Here is a 26116-nt window from a genome sequence, read left to right as displayed (position 1 = left end):
CAAATGTGTCACCAGCTGCATATATCAGCAATTGAGTTACATGAGCCATTCATTTGGCCCAGCGTGTAATTTATCTCATATTTATGTGATCCATACAAAACTCATTTCTTCTTAGGTCAGAACAGTGACACAATGTTGATTAATACTTTTGTCACTTGAGATATTGATTATTGTAATTCACTACTTATCAGCTCCCTCACTGCATGTTGCACAGACTTAAGCTTATGAAAAATGCTGTTGCATGTATCCCAGTCAAATTATAAAAGTTTAATAACATCACTCTGTTTTTAATGAAACTTCACTGCCTCACTGCTCATCCATGGAACAGGTACAGTGCTCACAATTGTCATCCTAATATATAACCTAAACATTTCCTGGTTTACCATAGTAAGTGACCTTTGTCTTCTGTTGCGTATTAGTTTCTCACATTATGACTTATGCAGAGATTACTGATAGCTATCATGCAGTAAACAAAAATACTGGTTGTTTCTTTGTGCTTTATGCAACTGATCTGCTTTTCTTTCATATTGACTTTTTTGTCATCAACTCTAGCTATTTCTTCTGATCTATTATTTTTCTAGGGAAAAGGAGAATTATAAAGAAAATGGATCGTAGACTACTTCTTTATTAACTTCAAGTGATCTCACTCAGCTTCTTAAAGTTATTGTATCAGAAAGAAATTTCCTCCTGTTTAGTGATATACTAGCCTCTGAGAATAATATGAAAACTCTTACATTTCCCCTAAAGGCTGAAAACTAATCCATCCAACATAGTTTAAAGCAATTTAGGAAATAAGTCTGTTTATACACCAGAAGTTTTCCAGTACTAGATTTCACATAAAGGCTCACATTGTCATTATAGAAGAAATGAGCGCCATGTTTTGGATATTTTGTCTAGTGAAAAGGGTATATAGACAAGCAGGCAGATAGTGAACAAATGAATTACGATATGTTTTACAACAGTTCCTGGAAATAGCTACACTATAATTTGTATAATTAAAGTTATCTTTCAATACAGATAGAACACGTTTACTTTCACAAGTGGAGACAACTGACAAGACAGATCCATAATGAAAAATTGCTCTTCTATGGAGGCTACACTCTGTATGTTTATGTTATATGACATTTGACAGAATTTCAGGAAACTGTAAACATGGAAATTCAGAATGAGGCAAACGATGAGCATATGTTATTGTTCTCCATAGATCACATAAGGTGTTACAGAATAAAGATTCCTAGGCATAAGTGATTTTGTAGTCAAAGCTTGGTAAGATAGTGACTGAATGTTTTAGTTTTATGCCTTTAGCATACTTTTGATTAAACTGAGCATTAATGATTATGACATTTTCCGATGATTAACAATCAAAAGAGAGGATGATGGCCTCAGGTTCAGCTGCTGTTAATCCCTAAATTATGTCTGTAGCAAATCTGTTTTCATTATTGTGAGATGAATCCTCTTTCCTTCCTGTAATTTAGTGCGCACTGACAGCTATGAAGATTAAAACTTTCTTTTTTATCCAAAGACACAGTGGTATGGCTCAAGACCAGAAGCAGGTTGCAATACATGTGTGAAAAGTAGCCCTGGAGATGTTCTGCAGTTAGCATGGGACCTGTTTCATAGCACGGGCTGGATTGCCCTTTATAGGACCTACTCCAGTTGCCTTACCTTCAACTGTATAAAATAAAGTATTGCTGTCTATTTAATACTGGTGCTTCCACCAAGGACAGCCTCCCAAAGAGTTTGAAAATCAACAAGTACCACATTAGAAGCAGAATTGCACTTGAAAGTAAAAAGACATATGAGATTATGCTTTCAGCTGAAAGGACCTGTGAGTGGATTCTACTTGAACAGTCATCTCTTAGGGCTTGTTTTGTTTCTTCTTTGTTGTTTCTTTTTCTAACCTGCTTCTGTTTGCATTAATACAATTTATTTCTGATTAATTTATGGCAGTAAGAGCAAAAGTAGGCACTAGATCAAAATCCAAGCTGAATTTGTAGTCTGATTTCTTAATGCAAATCACCAACAGAGGAAAAGAAATAAATCAAAGGAACAAAACACTCTTCCATGCAGAGAAGAAAACATATATAAGTATATTTATCTAATATCTAGTGAATTTATCCTTCTTTTCCTTGACTTTCTATGTAGTCTTGTCTAGATTTTAAAAACATGTCTGAATTTACTAGATTACATTTACAAGTGAAATATTGGAGAATTCCTACAGTCACTACTGCAAATCTTTATTTGCACCATTGATAAAGCTGCTTTGGTCTATGTACATAAGGATTTAAAAAGAAAAAGCGACACAGAGGAATATTTCAGGTAGAGGAAATGTGCAAATAGTATTCTTTATTCAGTCAGTCATCACATATTTGAAGCTACTCTTCAATAGCCAGAGTACTGAGACTAGAAAATGTATACCATTATACCTGTGGAATAGTACATAGACAGTTAGCAATATCCAAAAAATCAAAATGCATTTCAAACAACTGTATAGGCAGGATAATACAGTTTATCTTCCCTACCAACCAGAAAGAATGAATATCCCCTAGTAATTGCTTCCAAATTTTACTAAGAGAAAGCAGAAAAGCTACATTAACCTGGTAAGGAAAACTGAAAAGAGTACAGAGCAGTGTAGCTATTGTCTCCTGGCATTCAGAAACAGTGACTATAAGATGGGCTTTAGATAAAACGCAGGTGTAAGTCTACATTCTTGGCAAATTCTAAGGTCAGTAGGGTTAGAATGAAAAGGATAAGTAAGAAATCAAATACTTTATGCAACTTTCACAGAATTGCTGATGTTGGGAGGCACTTCTACACATTATCTAGTCCAACTCCTGTGCTCATACAGTCTGAGTCCCTACAACTCATTAACACAGGACTGTGTCCAGAAGGCCTCTGAATATCTCCAGGGAAACAGACTCCACAACCTCTCTTGGCAGCCTATTCCAGTGCTCATCCACTCACATAGTAAAGAATTTTTTCTTTGTGTTTGAATGGAAACTCCTATGTTCCAGTTTGGGCCTATTTCCCCTATTCTATAGCTGGACATCATTGAATAGGCCTACTGTTAGAGAGTTATAAGCACTGATAAGAATCCTTCAGTCTCCTCCATGCTGAACAGACCCAACTCTCTCAGCCTTTCTGCATAAAGGAGATGTTCCAGGCTCCTAATCATCTTTATAGAATCACAGTATATCCAAAGTTGGAAAAAACCTCCAAGATCATCTAGTCTGTTTGTCCACTTATCACCAATATCTCCCACTAGATCATGTCCCCAGGTAGAACATCTAAACGTTTCTTGAACAACTCAAGACAGAGTGATACCACCACCTTCCTGGGCAGCCTGTTCCAGCACCTAACTACTTTTTTGAATAATGTCCAATTTGAATCTTCCCTAGTGCAATTTGAGGCTTTTCCCTCTAGTCCTATAGCTAGTTACGTGGGAAAAGAGGTCAACCCCCACCTTGCCGCAACTTCCATTCAGGTAGTTATAGAGAATGATAAGGTCTTCCCAGAACTTCATCTTCTCCAGACTGGACAATCCCAGTTCCCTCAGCCACTCCTCATAAGAGTGTTGTGCTCCACCCCTCACCACCTTTGTTGCCCTTCTCTGGACATGCTGCACGGCCTCGATGTCTTTCTTGCAGTGAGGGGCCCAAAACTGCACACAGTACTCAAGGTGTAGCCCCACTATTGCTGAGTACAGAGGGATGACCACTTCCTTGCTCCTGCTGGCTACACTATTTCTGATATAAGCCAAGATGCCTTTGGCTGCCTTAGCCACACTACTGACCAGTTGTTCATGAGCACTGACACTCCCAAGTCAGTTTCTTCTACTTAGTTTTCCAGCCACTCTGACCCAAGCCTGTAGTGCTGCCTGCGGTTGTTGTGGCCAAAGTACAGGACTTGGCAATTGGTCTTGTTGAACTTCATCCAACTGGTCTCAGCCAGTCCATAACCCTCTGTAGGGCCTCCTATCACCCACACTTCCTCCCAACTTGGTTGCCCTTTTCCTTTTCCTGCACAGTCTGTACTTAATCTAAACTACTTTCAGAACACTCAACCTTGTGGGTAGAAAGGATCTGCTAAAGTGCCCATTTCAATAAATTGATGCATTCAGGAAGTTCCTAGCAGAGAACTATCATTAAAATAACAGAGCAGCACTCAGTATTGCAGCACCTGCTTACTGAAAAAGCTTTTTTTCAACAATATAAAACTATATGTTACCATTTTGAAATATTTCAAAACATCCCTTAAAATTGAGACTTTCAAAATACAGTTCAGAGGAAGTGTTCAATAAAATTGTTTACTCTTTATAATTACAAAATGTTGTTGACTGAACAAATGTTCTTTTAGTAATTTCATATCCTAGGAAATACTAAAATTTTTACTTTGGGGAAAGAAAATAAATGAAAATGGAAAGTCCTGTCCAGCACTAATGAAACTAAGATTCTTTTTAGGATGAATACTTACGAAATGTGTTCCTTGCAGCAATCTTCATGGTCAATCATTAAAAATATGTAAAAATAAATATGTTATGATAGGATTAATTGATACACTCATTCACCCAAAAGAGTGAATTAGGTTCTAGATAACCCTAACCCCAATCTTTTAATATTTTCATTGAGGGAAAAAATGTAGTAAATGAACCATGGTAAAGGCTAAAGTATGTACAAGAAAATAAAATCTCTGCATACTTCACTGGGTATTTTTCTTCTAATCTTCCATGCTGTGAAGACAACACTCTTGAGAAATAGGTAGATATATATTGCACATTCAGTAAACTCAAATATAGTCTGAACAATTGAACACACTTTATTTCTGTAGAAAATTATTACTATTATAAATGATGACCTGAATCACTGGAAACCTTAGAAATAGAAGTCATATGACTATAACTTGTCTGTGTTCAGGTAACTCAGAAATAAATTCAGAATTACAAAGTAGTATATATTCTTTGCTTTAATATTTTAAGTGTAAAAATGCTTTCTAAAAAATCTGTTTACACTGTAGTTCAAAACCAGCATTAATTAACGCTTAAGTGGTCCCAGATACATTCTTAAAAATACTCATCATATTTTTATATATTTTCTCTAAAATTTTAATGCACTGATAAGCAAATTCCTCCTAACTGAAAAATCTAACACTAAAATAGACAAGGACATAAGGTTCAGGATTTAATTTAGAGGTGAAATACCAAAAAGGGAAATCCATGTTTAAGGTTTTTCTTCTCTATGTCAGAAACACTACTGTTGGAACAATTAATAAGAATTAAATGAAATTTAACTTTAAAATAAAATAGCTTCTTGTGCCAGCATATAAATACATTAAGTGTATTATGGAATATTATTTGCTGAAAGGATTATTCAGGAACTTGTGTTGCTCAAAATCAGATTTATCAAAATGTTAAGAAAGAATACAGATAATTGTTTGTAATTGGTCGTGCCAGTCTCATGATCTAACACAAACAGAAACATGATCATATAACATACACCGCATATACCAGTCTTCTACATAGAATCATAGAATGGCTTGAGTTGCAAGGGACCTCAAGGATCCTAAGGTTCCAATCCCATTGCCACAGGCAGGGCCACCAAACTCCAGATGTGGTACCAGGTTGCCCAAGGCCCCATCCAATCTCGTCTTGAACACCTCCAGGGATGGAGCACCCACAGCTTTTCAGGGCACCCTGTTTCAGCACCTCACCATTCTCTCTGTAAAGAACTTCCCCTGATGTAAAATCTAAACCTTTCCTCCTTGACTTGAAAACCACTCCCCTTTGTCCTATCACAATCTACTCTTGTAAAAAGTTAATTCCCCTTCTTTTTATAATCAGCTTTTAAATACTGAAAGGCTGTAATGAGGTCTCCTTGCAGTCTTCTCCAAGCCTGGTTCCCTCAGTCTTCATAAGGGAGGTGCTCAAGCACTTTGATTAGCTTCATGGCCCTCCTCTGGACCCTCTCCATATTCAAAGATTACTTCACACAGATATATTGCCATATCACACAAACCATAAATATCAATTAGATTCATTTTTATTGCTCTGTTTGAAGGAAAGATAACTTGTGATAGAAATCCATTAACCAAACTGCCACAGATTTACATCCCCTGCTCTCCTTACTGCAGGCATCCAGGCACCCCAGTGCTACACCCAGATAATTAGCTCTGTGATTTAACCTTGGTCTACAGGACCTTTCAAATCACTGCACTGCTTTGAAAGACATCCACATAGGAGCCAAGAAAAGGAAGTACCTTAGAGTAGCGAAGGAAATCCTTTTGGAGCTGAAATCTTTTTTGAAATATTTCTGGATCTGAAGAACCATAGGCAAAGAAAATGATACAAAGGACCTAGTCATAGAGGTGCATAAAGAATACATCCAAATTGAGACATCTGATGTATTAAAGATGTGACACTATGAGATTGCTGAAAAGTAGTGCCTCTAATTTGTGGAAGAAAGTATCTTGTAGAAAGAGTAATATGACATCAATTTAGGCACTGCCATTTCTGAAGCAGAATTTGACTGGTGAGAGGTTTCAAGATGGAGGAAAAGCACAATTAAGAACAGAAATTACTGAGGTAAGGGCAGAACAGTACAGATATACTTGAATTAAAGAGGAGAGAATAGCACTGAGTGGTGGACTAGCAGCTTTTTTTATTTAAATAAAAAAACAAACACACACAAAAACCTAGATCTGTTACAGAGCACAATGAATAGCAGCTAGACTAACACACCATATATCACAGCTGGCTCACTTAGATCCCGGAGTAGCTAATCACAGAAAATGTGTCATAATTTGGGAATGACTCATTGTGACAATTTTTTGCATAGCTATGTCAAGCTCTTTTTATTTACAAGCTCACACACTAACAGAAAGCTTCTACCAGCAGCAGATTTGACTTGTGCTGTGGTGAACTCCAGGGCTGTATGACTGCATTTTTGTAACAGAGACCATCTCACAGCCCTTCATTGAAACACAAATCCTCACACTGCAAGTCTAACCCTTCTTTGTGTGGGCCTATAATAGGTAAAACTGGGCACATTATGACTTTAGGATTCCAGTGGTTGTTACGTTTGGCACCCTTATTTTTATGTTTATAGTGGAAATGTTCAGGTTCTGGCAGTTTCGTGTTACAGCCTCACTCGGTAATAGCGAGGAGACAGAGAAAGTGTGAGGCTGCTGGCTCGTAAAATATGTGACATCAAAAGCACGGTTTGTGAGCAGGAGTGAGAGTTTCTTTAGTGTTTGAAGATAGCAGATGGAAGAAGCTTTGTATCAAAAGGTAAGAATCGGTAAACAACTCATATAATGACATGTCCCTTGCCTTCCTTTGCTGACTGTTCTTTTCCCTGTAATTTATTTGTAAGCCAAAATTTGTGAAGAAATGACCTCCTTTAGTTCTAATGTGGACTACCCTTTCAAGCAGATAGATTTGTCTAAAAGCAAGCTTGCTAAGCCTTATTATCCTTCTTTAACAAAACTGTAACAATCTCCAAAGCCAGACTTCATTCTGTTTCCTGTCTGGTTGTCCTGTAGTACTGCTGTTTTGCCTACTCTCCTTCATATGATCCAACCCGTCACTCACATATTGACTGTAATGGACTGTAAGGAAAAAAAAACAGACTGCAATTTTGAATGATTTTTGACAGTTTTTTTATATCTCAGATCCTCACTTCTGTCTGCAACATGGGTAATGGGTTTATTTACTTTCCAACAAAAGAAAAATGTGGGATCATGTGGAGAGTTGTATATCAAATTAGGTAAACAGTCTAATTTGGGTCCTATGAAGTCATCAGCAGCTTTTCACTAATATATTTTCTCTCTGAAAAACAGTTAAGAGTTTTGATTGTCATTAGTTACACTTTAACTACAAGATCTGGGCCAAAGTAATGGCTTCCCTTACCCCACAGTACAGTCAGAGTGAATTTGCTGAAGTTATTAATGACATCACACCAAAGGTCAAATGATGTAGGGAAAATGAGATTCATGCCCTTCATGTTAAAGGTGATCTCTGCTATGCATGCACTCTATGAAAATCTACAGCCCTCAGGCAATTTGATTTTCTGCCTGAAAATTACTGAAGAGACTTCAGTATCTGTGAGGCAATCTCCTTTATTTTCCTCTGTGAAGGATTAGTATGAAGGTCCGAGGGAAGATATTAAAGATCAAAACTGAACTAAGAATCTGGTATTAATAGTCATTTAGCTGTAAAAACAAGGCACAGTTCAGAGGTGCAAGGGCAGCTTGTGCAAGTTTGGTGGTTTCTGATGGCACAGAATCTGCTGACTGCATTTTCCATCTCATTAACCTGAGGTTCCCCAAGGGGAGAAAAACTCTGCGGTGCTGGGGAAGTGTCAGGCACAGCTAGATCTGTCATTTGTTTGCCTTGTGAGAAAGTAAAAACATTACTTCAGTATGACTGCTGCATTTCTCCTACACTGCCCATGGAGTATCCCCAGCAGCTATTGCAATCCCTCTACTGGTCACGTGGTTGGACACAGGACGAAGGACTTTCCCTTTCTCAGGTATACTTGGAGAAGACACAGAGCTCAATAAATAGAAAAATAAGCCAGAAACAACATCACTGTGGTCCAGGCAACAAAATAGAAAAATTAAAGGTGAAACATAGCCTTTCCCTCTCTCAAGCTCCATCGACCTGTACAGAAGTGGTAATAAAGGACCACAAGGCTTCCTATGTGGCTGAACATTGAGAGACATACATAGGAAATTCGTAACAGAGCTAATATACAACACCACAGCAGAGGCACTCACATGCAGTTGCTAAAACCTCCTTCAGCACAGGATATGACAAACAGACCTGGCCAGAGGTCAGCCACTGCCCAGGCATTCCGGGTCAGCTGCAGGTGGCAGTAGAGTGCATGGAAGGCGGCTCCCTGGTGGCTGCCAAATCATGGAAGCTCCCTGGAGTGCACCTACAAGGAAGCCAGGCAGGACAGCCACAGCTGTCACTGTGCAATGGAACTACTTAGCACTTCAGAGTAGGTCATAGGAGCCTAACTGTAGGCACTCAGATTTTAAACACTTATGCTAGTAAGGATCATTTATCATATTTTCTGTATTATGCAAGTGGTTTATTTTTTTCCCCAAAACTAGTTGTCAAAAAGTATCAGGAAAAGAAAGATTATGGTCTCATTATGCTGTAATTCAAATGATTTATTCAAACCAGATCTGCCAAACATGGCTCAGTGACTCAGAAGCTAGCACATAACTCCCCAAAATTTCTCTTGCTCACTCTTATTTCTGTTTTGAGTTCATGATGAAGGACAAACCTCACAAGCTCTGTTCAAATTTGCACCACTGAGACTGAGTTCAAACTGCATTTAGAATAAGTAAAATGTATCAGAAAATAATTAAAATACTTTTGGTGCCACACAGCCAAGTCTTGAAGGGCTCAAAGAGGAAAGAAAAGCAAACTGAGAATGGGCTGCATTGCAAAATTGCTCTTGCTTCCAGTGAGGAGAAAGATACAGAGAGAACTCAGAGCAGAAACAACTGAACTCCAAGCAACCATACGCAGCTTAGGATAGAACACCTGGAAGTGATGAGGTGTTGCAGCTGTTCACAAAGAAGGCAGTTTCCAAAACATGACCTGGCTGACCAGAGGAGTTCAACACTGGACAAATGCATCACATGATCCAAACATGAGATCAAAATAGGGAGGTGCATGATGAGGTTGGACTGAGAAAAAAAGAAGGTGCAGAAGTTCATGAGACAAAAACTGCAACGCTGATGAGTTGGACAGAAGGCTTGACACGTACAGCCTAAGGGGAAAATGAAAAAAATGGAAATAGATGAAAGAGGATATCTTTTTTTATAAATTATCTAAACTTTAGCAGCTGAAATAGAAAGCACATTTTATACCTTGCTCATCTTTCTGCTGAATAACTGGAGAAATTTAGCAACAGCCAGTGGGTGGGAAGGGAAAAGGGGAGTCTGATTTAACATTCTTCCATCAAACTTGAGAGTCTGAGACCATGGTAGAGTTATCTTACAGTGATGAAGAAAAGGGAAATGGAGAGGCAGAAAGCAAATTAAGAAATACGACATTTGTATAATGTTCTTTTTCTGTACGTGTAGGAATAATTAATAAAACTAGGAATGAAGGCATATTTTATCTTCCCATTTCCTGTACCTGTCAAGCACTGACTACAACACAGTCCAGTAATGTCAGAGCACTATCCGTTCTCAATGAGCAAGGACGAGGATAATTCATTTTTGTGTCATGTATCACTCACAGCTGTCTGCTATGATTGCAAAAGTCAAATTACCCCATCCTACATTCTCACTAAGCCAAATTTGTTTGGGAAGTGTGGGACAGAAAGTGGGAGTGTTAATAGCAGATAATTTGCTTCCTGAATATATTCAGGTCAAAATGGGAATTTTAACAGCCTTGCCTGGTATCTTGCACTATTGTAGGTATAGGACCAATTTTCTTGTACTGCTTATTCAAAGTATAACACGCAATAGTTTAATTTTGTTATACTTTAGAATTCTATACCATCTTGTATTTTTCTCTGTTCTTTCTTCTCTTTCAGTTAACTTGGTATATTCTTAAGAAAACATCCAAATGGATCATATTCCTGAGCAAAATTCAGATGAAAACCAAATTTATTAAAATGCAAATAAAGGGGAATTTAAAGGGTTAACCATTTGTACCAGTTTGCCAATGCTCACTGCTGCACTCTCAGACACTTTGGAGATTATCCAAAAGTACATCCTTTGCAGTCTTTTGCTTTAGGTATATAATGTGAAATAAAATTCAAAATAAAATAATGTGTGATTCTTTAGTTTTGAAGACAATTCAGTGATGATCAAATCTCTTTTCTATTTCAGCTCTGACTACTGTTATATCAATCAAAAATGAAAGTGCTTTTTCACACACATAGTTGTGTGGCAGTGGAGTTGGAATGTGAAGGACAATTTTTCAAAACAAAAGATAGTGCAATCACTTTTAAAATCCCAGCCTTTTCAAAATATATATGTTTTTTCAATTCAAACAGTAAAGTCTTATTTTTCAGGAATCACTGAGGTTGAATCATCTAAGATCATCTATTCCAACTGTCCACCTACCATCAACAGTGCCCACTAAACCACATTCCTAAGTACCACATCTAACATTTCCTTAAACGTCTCCAGGAATGGTGATCCCATCATCTCCCTGGACAGCCTGTTCCAATGCCTTGCCATTCTTTATGAGAAGGAATTCTTCCTAGTATCCAATATGAATGTCCCTTGGCTCAGCTTGAGGCTACTCCCTCTAGTCTTATCACTGTTACCTGGAAGAAAAGGCTGACCCCCACTTTGCCACAATCTCTTTTTCAGACAATTGTAGAGAGCAATAAGGTCTACCCTACACCTCCTCTTCTCCAGATTGAACAATCCCAATTCCCTCAGCCATTACCCTCAGACTTTTGTTCCAAATCCCTCAACAGCTTTGTTACTCTTATTTTTCTACAGACAAGCTGGATTTGTCATCACAGGTTCTGTAGATTAACATAGTAAGTGTAGAAAGTGTCATGTCTTCTCTCCTTAAAAAGTGCAGTTGGACAGCATATTTTCCTTGAGTTCAGCATGTCCTCTTGCATGAAAGACTATTTTAAATGCTACTGGTGTTGCTGCCCACTTAAAGGAGGCTGGAACAGGAACTGAGCCACATTTACGACATTTCTTCCAGGAACCATTATTTGTCAGGGAAATGGCTTTCCTGGAAATAGCTGAACATCTGCCTATTTCATTTTCATTGAGCATGAGGCTTTTGCTTTATCTAGTAAACTGTCTCTATCTCAACTCATGCGTTCTCGCATTTTCATATTTCCGACTCTTTCCTGTACCCTGCAGTGGAAGGAGTGTGTAAACAGCTGCATTCCAGGCAGGAAACTCAGCACTTATTTTAATAGCTCTTCAATCCTTTAGCAGATGAGAGCTGATTCTCTCTTTTTAGGGGCTGTCTCCTATTTCCATCAATTCTGATGCTGTCAAAACACCCTGCCAGAGAGTAAGAAGAAAAATCAGAAAGATTTCCATAGAGTAGTTCAAAGACCTCAGTACCCTCCGGTATCAGTCACCATTTCTTAGGAGTTTCACTTAAAGGGCTGTGGCACTGCCAGTTATACCAAAACACAGCTGTACAGAAGATATTTTGTTTTTCTCTATTTACAAGAATTTGAAAAACAGGGTGAAAGATGAAAGCTGTTCGAAGAGCACATTAAAATCTTATTTGGTGAACAACTACAGCAGTATATTTAGACATCATTCTGTTTTCTAAACTCCTCTGTCTTCCTAAATGAGTATTCAGAAGTAATCTATAAGGATGACTTACTTTGCTGACATCATAAGCAGTACTTTATTTTTTCATAGCATACTTTGAATGAGATTTGATTTAAAATATGTGTCCAGAAAACAGAATAACTGAAGAAAAGAACTAATTATATCAATTATCAGCCTGCAATAATGCCCTTTTGCTTCTTCTGAAATTCGTATTTTCTGAACTTACAGTTGTTCAGTGACTCAAAAAATTGTAATTGATAGTGCTAAATTGCCAAACAAGTGTAAATTATCGGGAAAATATATTTGAAAGATACAAACTTTCTTCTAAATAGGAAGTTGATCATAAAAATAAGAAGGTAACTTATAACGATGTAGTAATTTAATGTAAGAAAGTATAAGTTTTATAAGAATTTATAAGTGAATTCTATCCTGTCAAGAATAAAATAAGTGTTCAGAAGAAAAATTTTCTCTTCAGAGTTTTAGGACAGAAAGATTGAAAAAAGTGTATTGAAACAGAAAATTTTAATAAGATGCCAAGCATAATAATTGAAATTCCATTTTCCACTGGATACACAAGGGTACAAAATAGTCAGTTGTTGTTGATCATGTGATTACATTTACAGATTCCATTTCATTACAAACTGTATTTGGAATTCTAAAACCATTTAAAAAATACAAACAAATGATGCATTCCATTCCAGCTCAAATGAAATATTACATTTGACAGTTTAATCCTCTAAAATGATATCTGACCTATGCTTTTTTTTTTTTGTTTTTGGGGTTGGGCTTTTTTTTGGGGGGGGAGGGGGGGAGGGGTGTTATCTCTGGTAGTCAGCGCTCAAGTCGTAATAGATCCAAATCAGAAATTGTACCTGCATTCTTACTGGCAACCAGAAGCACTAGTTTATTGCATTGTCAAATTGCAGATTCACTTGACAGAGTAGTTTAAAAGGTAGATTCAAAACAACACAAAGGAAGTTTTGAATCTAGAACAGAAGCTTGAGGACTTCACACACCAAATAGATCCACAAAATGTACTTATATCATGGAAAGAAAACTGTAGCCCTAAGAAGTCTTGGATTCTAATTCCTCCTAATTAGATTGCTCTTCATCAACAGTAAACTATTTAATACAGGTAAAAATATCTTTATTACTAGAACTTCACTCTCCTCTAGTTCCTTGAAATAATATTTAAATAAAGACGATATGGATGAATTAGTACGTTAAGCAGAGGTACTTAGGATACCTAAATGTAACACAAATGCAATAGGAAACCCACCTTTGAACTGTTACCTTTTTTGGTCATCAGTCTTGGATTACTTGCTCCCCTCCACCCCCCTCCCACAGTAGAGTTTACATTTTTCATTTTTCCTCCAATGTGTTTGATTTTGTAGCATGCATAATACATAATTTCATTAATGAATGCTCACTTTTTTAGTATTTAATGTCTGGAAAGTGCGATTTGCAAAAAAGTACAGCAACATATTTTGATCCTCATGTAATGGAGGCTGAAATGTGCCTTAAGAAGAAAATGGAAAGTTAAATGTATAAAAAACAAACAAACCTTGTATTATACTCTATAATCCACAGTGTTTTAATACATCAATGACATCAGAAGATCCAATTTAATATTTGCTTTCTACATATTAATGTAAAAAATTAGTAAGATGGTAACATTTCCTGTAAAGGACATCAAGGATGATTTAAATTATAAGATGACTTTGTTATGAGAAGTACATTGATAGACTTGGGAGTGTCCTGAAAAAGAAACAAATAAAAGGGAAGATATGAGACAGTTCTTTAAATCATTAAGTTATATAAAGAGGGTGAATAGCATGAGAGAGAATAGCAAAGAGAGTGAATCTGATCAGATATTCACTGTCTTCTCTAATTCAGTAGTAACAGGCCATCAAATGAAATGAGAAGGCAATTCCCAAAGCAAAAATAAACAAATATAAATAAATCACATAATTACTTCTTATGATAAGTATCTAAGCACTGGAAAATGTAGATTTCTAGTTTCTAACAGGTGAACCAAAATTCACTGGACAAAGATGTTAAAGAAAAATCCATAATTACTATATACAGATATACCACTGACATACCAAGGAATTCCATAAAGCTCCCCCACTCCCATAACTTACAGAAATTCAAAGCAGAATCTATGGGAGAGAGCACTCAACCAAAGCTCAGAGCATTAGAGCTCCTCAGATCTTTATATCCTTTCCAGGAAATCTTAGCCAAAAACTGCCCTTTCAGAGGGTACAAAAATATGATGCTACTGAGCTTATTTTCATGTAGTTTTATATTTAAGCTAAATTACACTATCAGCTAAAGTAGTGCAATACAGTAATTACATATCAACTGATATAATTAAGTAATTAGCTACAATTGATCAGAAGAATTAATACGTGTTTCCTACTTTCTTCGACCTGACAAGTAAAGGAAATAAAGAGAAGAAAAATGATATGCTTATCGTAGGAGAAATAATTTCTCAATAAATTTCACAAAAACAATGTTTATAATAATTTGTGAAGTGACTAAGGGGATGTTTATGCCATAGAAGGAGACATTAAAATTCCCTAGTAAGGTTAAAAATGAATGTATGTGACAGGTATTAACATGTTATGAAAGTGTGTGCAAACTTAAGAAAATTAAAAGAATGTGCTCATGCACTTGTAATATAATATGAAAAGATAGTATGTCTTAGTAATTTAAAAGTGAAAGTTAAATCATAACTTTTAAACTTCAAACTAAAAGAAGCTAAAAAAAATACTATTCCTAGTTGTAAATAATTTTATGTAAGGTATCCTTCTGAAAGCTAGATTAGCTGTAAGGTCTTTTTTCAAAAAGCTGAAAAACTATAATATCTTTAGTGGAAAAATGTTTCATGTTTTCAACCCCAAAGGTCTTCAGTTAATAGTTTTTCTTTGCCAGACTCCAGCCCTGCAGGTTTCTTACACAGGCCTGGGGTATGAAAAGCATCCTGGCTTCATAGAACACCTCAATGAATGGGGACCTCTGATTTAGTTTGCTAAGAGATATGAATTACCTTAATAACTGCTTTAGAACATGCTACCACTTCAAAGTACAAGTGACTTTTCTTTCCCTCCCACACCACATGACATAACATAAAGGAAAACCGAAAAGCACTATTGCTGAAAGCACCATTTTGTATCTCTGATTTTTTTTTCATTAATTTACTTTTAGACCTGGGGGACAGCTGCCTACATCACAGCTTTTCTTAGAAACAGTGCTGTCATAACTTCAAAAGTAGTGAAGAAGCTTTGAACTGTACAAACAGTTATTTCCTTTGCAGACCATAAACAAAGATGAAGAAATAAAAATTATTAGGATCTATAGCACATACATACATCATATAAAAACGTTTTAATAGGGACTTAAAAAGCAAAAAGATTTTATCTACATGCACACTGAGCAGTTTGTTTGTTATAGCTGTTACATCCTTTTAATTAGCCATACACAAAACGAAAACCACACAGTCTTCTTGGTCCAATGCTTCTTGCCCTTGCACTCTGTTGTACAAACCATAGAATATCCTGAGTTGGAAGGGACCCACAAGAATAATCAAATATTCATCAGCAAGGCATAACACGAATCCATCCTGACTCAGTATTTTCTTTTACATCCTTGACTCATTCTTTTCTGTCTTGAGGAGTTTAGTAAAAACTACTTTATCATCTTTTTATCAAAGCAATGCTATTTCTACAGAATATCTCATTGTTTTGAATGTTTACAATCTTTTTTTTTTTTTTTTAATCAAATTCAGTTTGTATCTCAGAGTCACTTCATATTTATTTGTGAAGAGTGGGATTTATTAAACCTCATTTTGACTAAAGTTAATAACTTATCTGTGTTAGTTATATAGTTCTCTTGAAGACAGTGGAAGGAGGTGAGCTTGAGTCAGGAAATTGTTCAGGTTGTGAAGACTGATATACAAGATCTGTCTCCATTGACTGAGGGAACATAGTTGTTAGATAATGGATAGCTATCTTAGATGAGAATTAAGAAATAAAGCTAAGGGAGATGCATTTCTGTTTCTGTCTTTCATTGGAAGATTACTGGATAAAAATATCAAATCTAACAAGGAACGAAGTTCCTCTGGTAAGAACATGGAACTTCTGTCCAAGTTTCAGTGAATATTATCTATATGAAAATAAAAACTTCTAAGACAGAGTGAGGCAGATATACCCATATTTAGCTTTGAACACTGTGGAGGTGTTCAAGGCCAGGTGATGGGGCCCTGGAAAGCCTGGTCTAGTATTAAGTGGGGAAGTTGGTGGCCCTGCCTGTGGTAGGGGGGGTTGGAGATTCATGATCCTTGAGGTCCCTTTCAACCTTGGCCATTCTGCAATTTTTTTTTAATTTTTTTTTTTTTAAGCATCTTTTTGGATTTGGGACAATCTTTCTAAAAACTCCACAAAAGCCCTGTCCCAGTCCTAAAGAGGATAGAAACACAAAAATAGAGTTCTGAATCTAACACATTGCCTGCTTACTTGGTTTAAATGCATTCTTTTTCGATGCAAAACCCCTGAGATAAATTATTGGTGTTACATTTTTTAAAATGTTGTAACTTATTCTGTACTGAGCTGTTCTTTCATCTCTTATATATTGCGGTATATAAGATTATATTTTGAGGAACCTCTTACCACAAATTTTTGATTTTTTTTTCCTACTTCCCTTAGTATGGGCAGCAGCTATAGTTTCTTGCATGTTATTTGAAACTCAAAGAACCTCCTGGACTTCTCCCAAGAAGAAAGAACATATCCAAAGAAAGCATCAAAGTGTATAAAAATACGTTCATCATGTACTTGAATTCGTCTGAGGACATCCAAAGAGAAACCGGTCATCTGGGTTTATTTTTATCTAGCATGTGACCAAGTCTATACCTTACTGAAGTTAATGGTATCTGTTAACTGCTATGACACCAGGATTTTGCTTATACAGCTCAGCATTGTATCTGAAAGTCTTCGAGTTACAGACAGCATAAAAATGTTATTCAGAAGTATGCTTAGAAAGAGAGAAATCACTTCACAGTAACTTCTTATGATAGCATTTGTACTACAATATTTTATTTCAACAGGATGTGGGAATTCTTCCCCCCACCATGACTCACATTCTCACTATGAAAAGATTCACTTAGATATTTAATATTTCCTAACACTAATATTTAGTTTTTTATTTTTGGGGAAGGAAGAGAGTAAAATTGAAATTAGGAAAATTGCAGACATGAAAAGCAATTGTTTTGTCAATTCTTTCAGTTTTGTACCTTCTTTTCCTGGAAAACAATGCCATTATCAGTTTAAGAAGGGATGTTCTCAATTTTTCTTTCCTTACTGGTGAATTAAAATTAGCAAATATCTCTAAAGAAAACATGGAGTGGTTTTTTTACTTCAAGTCACATTGGATGAAATTTGATTTCTATAACAAAGAAGCCTCTATAAAATTATACATTATCATTAGACATTAGTTGTAAATATCCTTTTTCACTTTATCAAATTCTCTAAATACAACATAATCTTAGCTGTAGTAACTTTACTTGAAAACAATGTAGTCCCTATTTTTCTTCCATCCAATTGATGCTAGCAGAAAAATTTGAAGTACTGGCAGTACTTGATGCTTAGAATGTTTCTGGTCACTGAATATGTCCTATAAAAGCCAATAAATAGCCTTGTGCACGTCTGTTTGCAGCATTTAGTATTAGCTAACATGGAATTGCAGAGCCAGGAGATGGACTTAATGGTCCTTATGAGGCCCTTCCAAACTCTGATAGAGGAATAGAGATTCAATTGAATACTCCATGATTTCATGATTCATTCTAACTGGAATGAGAGATTACACAGATGTTGTACCTGAACTACCAGTCAAAATATGGCTAACCAAAGTGGTACCACCTTTTTTTTTTTTTTTTTTTTTTTTTTTTTTTTTTTTACAGTTGAACACAATGGATTTTTCTAAGTTGTTTTGGAAATATATAGCTGCCATCACAAGTTGGTTCATATCTCAACTCGAGTGGGATAAAGAGACAGGACTTTGTCTTGTATCCACATTCTCTCCCTGTATACTGTAGATGAATTTCTGCAATGGCTATGTTTAAGGATAAATCATTCAAACTGCTGTCTTTTGGCATGGTGTTCTACTGATACCTCTCTCATTAATGCATACTGATGCTAAAAATGAATAACTTCTCCTTCAGTGAAAAGCAAGGAAGTTAAATTGTGCCTAAGAAGAACACTCTAAGCTTAGCGCCAGAGCACATTAATAAGAGCAGAGCAATCCTGCCAGTGGTATCACCAAAGGCATTATTTTAGTCAGTGAAATGGAAATCAGAATATTCCTTACTAGCAACTGCTAATCCATTTTAGAATTTAATATTGAATTGTGGAAGGATGTCACTCAATTATCAGGTCTCCACTGTGCTAGACATACAGTCCTGACTGGCAAAGCTAAAGTTAAAGATAAGCCTTTTGTCTTGCACAAATGAATTCTGGGTTTGATAGCTGGTGGTTATGAAACCATTGTTCAAAATTCCATGAATAATTCAAAATATACTTTTGTTTGCAGCAAGAAGCCCAGAGGAAAGAGTTCCTGAATTGCTTTTGTAATTTTCCATGAAGCACACCTGACTTTAACAGGAGATAACACAGAGATAAAACTCAAAGAGGTTTCCATGTACTCTAACTGCTACTGGGGCTGAGTATTAAGCATTAAAATTCAGAATTATCTTGATTATCCTTGGTTTCAGAGTTGGTGTGATCCTGCTCTATTCTTTGAAGTGAAGGCATAGTCCCATTCTTTGAAAAAGCATGTTCTAGCTTTGCTGACTAGCAACCTTAGAGAGCATCTATCAGAAAAGTATCACCATTGTGCTGACATCTGAATTCTCCAAGCAAGTCACACAAAAATCTCTGTGATTTAGCTCTGCATCCTATTCCAGGAGGAAGAACCAGGAAAGGTCATTGCAGTAGAGCTGGCAGTGTGTGAATAAACCCCCCCTACATAAGGTGACTGCAGAAGTAAAATGACATATATTAGATATGTTCTGGGAAGAAAGCGTATATTGAACAAGAAGAACATACTGCAAGAAGCTAAACTTGTTTCCCAGTGGTCTTCTGGGAATGCACATTAAAGCATGATGAAAGGCAGCTCTGAAACCCAACCAGAAATAGGCTCCTTGTGCTTCTCCTTTATATCACCTCAGCCTGAAGGGAGGATAGATAGTGAGGACTAGTCTGACTCACATAAGGGCAGACATATGTTGGCTGTACCATGCTAAAAATATTGATAAAGCTGTAAAAGTAAAATCATCCTTCAAAATGAAATTCTTTACTTATACAAGTCAGAACTGCTTGCAAAACATTAGTGCAATTAAAACAGATATTCTCTGTACAGGTGCAGCAAATTACCATCTGTAACTTCCTGAATCATGCAAACAGGGTGGTTTATAAAAATTAACAAAATAAAAATTTCCCTGCAGTGAGGCCTTTTCAATGCAAAAGGTAATAAAGGTTTTCTATTATCAAACCTTCAGGTGTACAAGATGAAAAAAGACTGCACAGAAGGATTATATCATTGTACAAAAACCTACAAAGCTGGAATTTGATGCTTTGTCAATTGTCATATTTATTAACTCTAATACATCAATATTACCTAGTTAGAATGGGAAGAAAGATACATTAATTTAAAACATCAGTTTACAACTATTTTATGTAAGGTTTCTGAGGGAATAGTAACATGTTTTTTTTATTTTTTATTTTTTTATTCTTCCACTACTAGATCAAAACTCTTTTCAGATTGTATTCCCACAACAGAAGTATTCTTATTCTAGAGAATGAGAGAAGTAAGATAAGGCCTGCCCTGTTCTTTCCCAAGAAAGCGTGTCATATAATGTTTTGGGTTGGACAGGACTTTCAAGATCATCTAGTCCCAATCTCCCTGCTGTAGACAGGGACACTTCCTACTAAACCAGGTTGCTCAAAGCCCCATCCAGCTTGGCCTTGAATACCTCTAGAAAAGGGGCATGTAACAAGGGAACAAATATTGTATGTGATATTCATGTAAATATATCTATAAATTAGTTCAAGGCTCCATGAAGCTGAAGTACATATGCCAGTGAACACATTTTTCTATACATTTTGGAAAGCATAAATATTTGTCCTTTTTTGTTTAGGTCACAGCTTTTCATTAAATATTTATTGAAACAAGGATCTAAGAACCCAGTTCAATAATGGATTTTCACTTGACTTCTCTCAAAGTCATTTGAATTTTTGAAGGGGCAAAGACTTCTGCTTTCTGGTAACTAGCCTGCAAGATACAAATTCATCTCCAATAACATTGATGTACTTCAATTGTTTAGGGTGTATTTTGATCTCTATAGCTATCTTCCTTATACGTTGACACATTTCTCATATAGTCAGAAGAAATAATCCTACCTCAAATTTATTGAAATATATATATGGTTAGTACTGTAACATTTTCTTATCTCATTTTCCTTGTTTTCAGATATAAGATAAGCTTCCAGTTAATTATTTTAGCGTTGTAGTCAAATGTAAAATGCATGAAGGCAATGAAAATTATGCTTATATTGAGTATTTTATATTTTTTATATTGAGTTTATATTGAGCCTCTATCACGTAGAGGTGGGATGCAGATTGTTTTACAAAGATGTGACATACACAAGAGATCTTCCTATCAGAGCCTCATCATTTTAGGCAAGCTTCTGGTGAATTTACTTTCAATCTATTTGGCTTTTTAATTCAGACCTGACTGCAATGTACCTAATTTCATGCAATTAACAGAAGTGTTTATGTTAAAATTACAACCACCCTAGGTTTATTTAACAGTCAGTGGAGAAAATAAACACCTTTAGACATCCTAGTTCATCAGACTTCTCAGTTTTAGTTTAAAGAGGCTCATTCCGCTGTCTTCCTGGCACTGGGAAGACTGCAAGGGGACAATATCCCTAACTCCTGCACTTTACTGCAGTGGAATTATTTCAGTGAAAAAGTGTGAGTTTGTCCAAGCTCAGACATGGCCTAAAGCAAAATTGAAGTAAATATGCTGAATCTAAAATTCAAGCTCCTTAAAAACATTTTATTTTTCTTTCTGGTTTGTACATGTACCGTTCTGAAAAAATTTATTCAGAACTGTACTGATGTATTGAATTGTTACTTGGGTAATGGTTAAAGTTATAGATCCCTGTTACCATACTCCTCTTCCTCCAAACCACATTTCATGGTAGGTCTTGTCATTAGATTGCACAGTAAATTTCAGGTAGTGGCAATGTAATTATATGATGATTACTGTAGACATTACAAAAGAAATAAAGCCAGCATAGTTTACACAGCAATTATTCCTTGCCCTACTGAGCATTTTACCAAGTAATCTGTAAGAACATGTAATTATATTATCATGAAAGAAAATTAAATCTACCTTCTTAACTTCCACATTCTTCACGATCTCCTTATAGATTTGCTACATGTTGATTCTGTGTCTCGCTCTGCTTCTGAAGCCACTCATTTCTGTCCCCTCCATTAGATTGTAAACATCAAGATAAGACTGAGTTCCCTATCTTGTCATATTAACATTTACAAATGCAAACATTTGCATTTCTTATTTTTAGGTAGCCATTCAAGCATAAATAAACTACTGCTCACATTCATGCTCTGGGAAGACACAGAACCATTAAGGAGGCTTTGTTTTCCAAATAATTTCTGTGAAAGGATTTCTGCGGCTTTACAGGAGATTAGCACTTTTCTACTATAATTTCTGCTAGTGTGAGCTTTGAAAACATTTTAGCTACAGCTATACCTAGGATTTTCATAGTTCACTGTCAATATACAAGTCTTTACATAGAAAGGAAAAAAAATCATGTAGCAGAAACATAACATTTTGTGTTATATTTTATATTTCTACTACTTATCTGATAGTTAAATATCTGATGCTTGAGGCAAATTGTTCAATGTTTAGTATAGGAGAAGGATAACAAAGACAAGCCAGGAAAAAAAAAAAGGAAATATTTCCCACTGAAAAATGATGTACTTCTAAACAACTGTTATCTTTACTTGTGCTCTCATTGCATTCTCCATACCTACTCTTACATTCATCCAAATTTCCTTCTGCTTCACCATGCTTGAAATGCTTGTGCAGTTCAACTGCTCCTTGTAGGAAAAAGGACTAGAAAGAGCCACTGAATAGGACACCAGAATTTGTCCTTTCTTGGGGTTCTCCATTCAGTACAGACTTGTTTTATGGCTACCAACACCCAATGACTTAAATTAAGGGGTCTCAAACCTTTCCCATATTTATTATATTCTTTACTTCTTCAACGTATTTTTTTTGTGTGTGTGGTGTTTTTTTTTTGTTTGTTTGCTTGTTTTTTTACAGGATTCAAAGATCTAGCTTGCATCAACGTCAGGAAACTATTCTAGAGACCATAATCCACCAGGGTTGAAGAAGTTTTTCGGCACTTTTTCCTTTGCTGACATTTTTCTTTCAGTTAAAATAGGAACAGTTGTTGAACTACTTCACTAGGATATGTATATGCTCATTTGCAGCTCATTTCCGCCCCCACTAACAAGCTTTTCAGCAGCCATAAGTACTTGGAAAGACAATATTCGCAGCTATTAACAAAGGCACTGTTTCATGACATTATAACCCATCCTGACTGGAGCCTTTTACTAGACATTGGATTGCTTGTTGAAAGTCAATTTTAAAACAAAATAAACACTGTCATGACAAATTTCACTGTTTTAGTTTTATAGATGTAGTTATATACCCTCCACCCCAAAGAAAAAAACAACGTGTGCAAATGAGTTTAGATACACAGCAACTGAATTTCCAGTGGTGATATAATTAAGGCTATAAAAGGAGTGTACATACATAACAGCTACTGTGGGAGCCCCTCTCGTGCTCTTCTATGAGTGACAACGATATTTTTCTAGGTTTGTTGTCACATTTACTTGCCTTTTGGTAAAGTAACCAAATTATTCAGTGTCTAAAAAGTTTCTAAAAGACTGAGAAACACAATAATTAGACCACTCACATTCAAACTTTGCATTAGAGAAAAATAAACATTGCTGAATCAAAATGCATCCAATTTGTCTGTGTTCTCATTATATACACATGTACCTCACGAGAACAAAGTTAACTTTTCTGTTTCCAATTCTTTTCCAAGATGATCACCTGATGTCTGAGACGAGCGTCTATTAGCAGTTCTCTTATTTTAAGAGAAAATATTGGTCCACTTTGGCTGCACTTATGATTGGGACACCATCGAGTAGGCACAGTGCAGTACTTGTGTATCAAGGGAGGCTTCATTGCTTTTTTTTCCGCCCCTTTACTGCTACCAAAGGAACTAAGTGCTGCAATTACAGGCACAATTCATCTTTCTGTTCTCTTTGTTCATCTGAGAAAGCAGAAGATAAGTGATTGTGGCTCTCTGTCAGCTTTATAGCACTAGGTCTGAGAAAGGGGGCTGCTGAGTGTTGTAAGCACAAGAGTAGAAGGAAAGACACCTAAACACAATGAGCTGAGATCCATCACTGATCTTAACTTTTTAAAAATATATTTTGGAATTCATGAATAAGAACGTATAAAACCAGCAGTTTTAAATTTCATAAATATTCATAAATTGAACTTCACTCTGTATTATGAAGTGGAGAACTATCTCAATAGATATTCAGAGCCACTTTTAGCTCATGTTCTGCATGTAAAATAAATTTCATAGATTTATCTGGGAGCTTTGTTTCACTGGGGAAAAACTCAAAATGGAAGAACTAAAAAAAAAAAAAATAGATTTTCTGTTACATAAGAAAATGAAATTATTTCTCTTCCATCACAAACTAAGGAAGCAAGCATGATACTTAATAGTCATATCAGGTCATAAACATTTCACTCCTATTAAACTCAATCAGATTAACCAGCGCCTTTTCTTTTTTTTTTTTTTTTCCCCAAAAATAACTGTTTTTAAAAGAAATGTTGATATTATGTTAGAAAACTAAGTGCTGGAGAAATGAAACCTTTGAAGTTTTTGAGAACTCTGTATTTTCCAACAGAAAAAGGAAAAACGAGCTTGGAATTTTTCTGCTGTGAATTATTACTATTTAATTGAATTCTAGCTCATAAATCATGCAAGATGTCCCACATCTTCATTAAGAGGTGATAAATAAATGAATAATGTGAGAAGGAGTCAGAATGAAGAACCCATCAAAACAGAAGAATGAGATTATAAATCCTGAGCAAAAATTATAACAATGCCTTCACTTGGTAAGTGCCACCAGTTTAGAGAGACTATTTCAACATATACCAATTTTGGATTAGTTACTGAAAAATTGAACTTTTCCTCCTTAAAATTGTGAAGTATCAAAACACTCTCAAATCTATAAAATAATTTGCTGCATTCCTTTTTATGTAGTATACATGCTCACAAGGCATCACTCTGCACAGGATGTAACCTGTTCTTTATTGAAACTATTATTCCCTTGTTGCCAATTGAAATACCAAGTCCAGTGTTTTTGGACTCTTGCTTCACTTTCATTAGAGATGCTCATGCCGCCTCCATGGTTTAATCTCAGATTATATCCTCATCGCAGCTGTCAAACAATCATAGGCAAATTCACAGCCAATACAAGTAGTAATGAAGATCTAAAATGTGCTGTTAAAAAATAATGTGGGGCTGCAAGGGTGTCATTCAATCCATTTGTTGTACATTACTGCTATTCTTTGCAAAAAAAAAAAAAAAAAAAAGTCATTTTGGAGGTTTTGATAAAAAGAAAAAAGTTTTTTTTCCTCCCCTACCCGTAATTAACCATTTAAAAGTTCTTCATAATGTCCTGTTCTCCCTCAAAACACCTTTAAAATAACATTAAAAATAATGATATTTCAGGTTGCAATGCCCAAATAACCTTGAAGTCATATAATCCTATTAGATTCAGTCAGTACGCAATAAAGTCTGTTGCAATATTTCCATTCAGCCATTTGACTGTTTCAAAGCTTCACAAGTTTAGAAGTGAAATATATCAGCTCTTCATAGTTTTCTATTCACTTGTTACTAACTCCAAAAACTTTTGTCAGGATCAGAAAAAAAATCAAATATTTTGGTGATCACTTCATTGCCTACAGAAGCATATTTGGATGCTTGAGAACAGTTTACAGAATTAGATCCAACTGTTTCTCATCATTCGAAAGTGACAAACAGCTGACAATGTTCCATACAACTTTAAAATACTTGGAAAAAAAGAATGTTCACAGTGCTTGAACATTGCATCATAGCCCTGGGTTGCTTCCAGTATTCTGGTTGTGATTTTTATTTTTTTTTTTTTTTAAAGAGTGAATGTGCAGGCTCATTGAAATCTAAGTTTTGCTTCTATCCACATAAAAAAAGAATAAAAGGAGTCAACTCCATAGTATGACTACAGAATCTTTCAAGCTTTCCAGACCTTGTATGATATCACGTAGTACAAAAGTATACTCTGTTCATCCTCAGCTACTTAACTGATCAGTTTGTTATGTGATAAAGAAATACCAAATGCTTGGACACACAAGAAAAAAAAAAAAAAAAGTCGGTGCTCTGTGGTTCTTGTGGCATAACATCAGAAATGTAGTAGCATATTCAGAATGTGTTCCATTTTTGACTACTGTTGCAGTAGCATGTGATTCCAGCAGCTCTAGACTCAACCTCTGAGCTTGCTTGTTATTAGAAATCTGTTGCTTATCTGTTATGATTTTCTTGTACTTCCATTACTGTTGTAAGCAATGGAAAGCATAAAAGAAATGCTGACTTCTGAACATCTTTAGAAGTGTAACA

This window comes from Lagopus leucura, unplaced genomic scaffold (genome assembly GCF_019238085.1).
Source record: "Lagopus leucura isolate 7727_CA_CO unplaced genomic scaffold, USGS_WTPT01 Super-Scaffold_100004, whole genome shotgun sequence".
Taxonomy (NCBI): Eukaryota; Metazoa; Chordata; class Aves; order Galliformes; family Phasianidae; genus Lagopus; species Lagopus leucura.
This window is presented reverse-complemented; position numbering follows the sequence as displayed.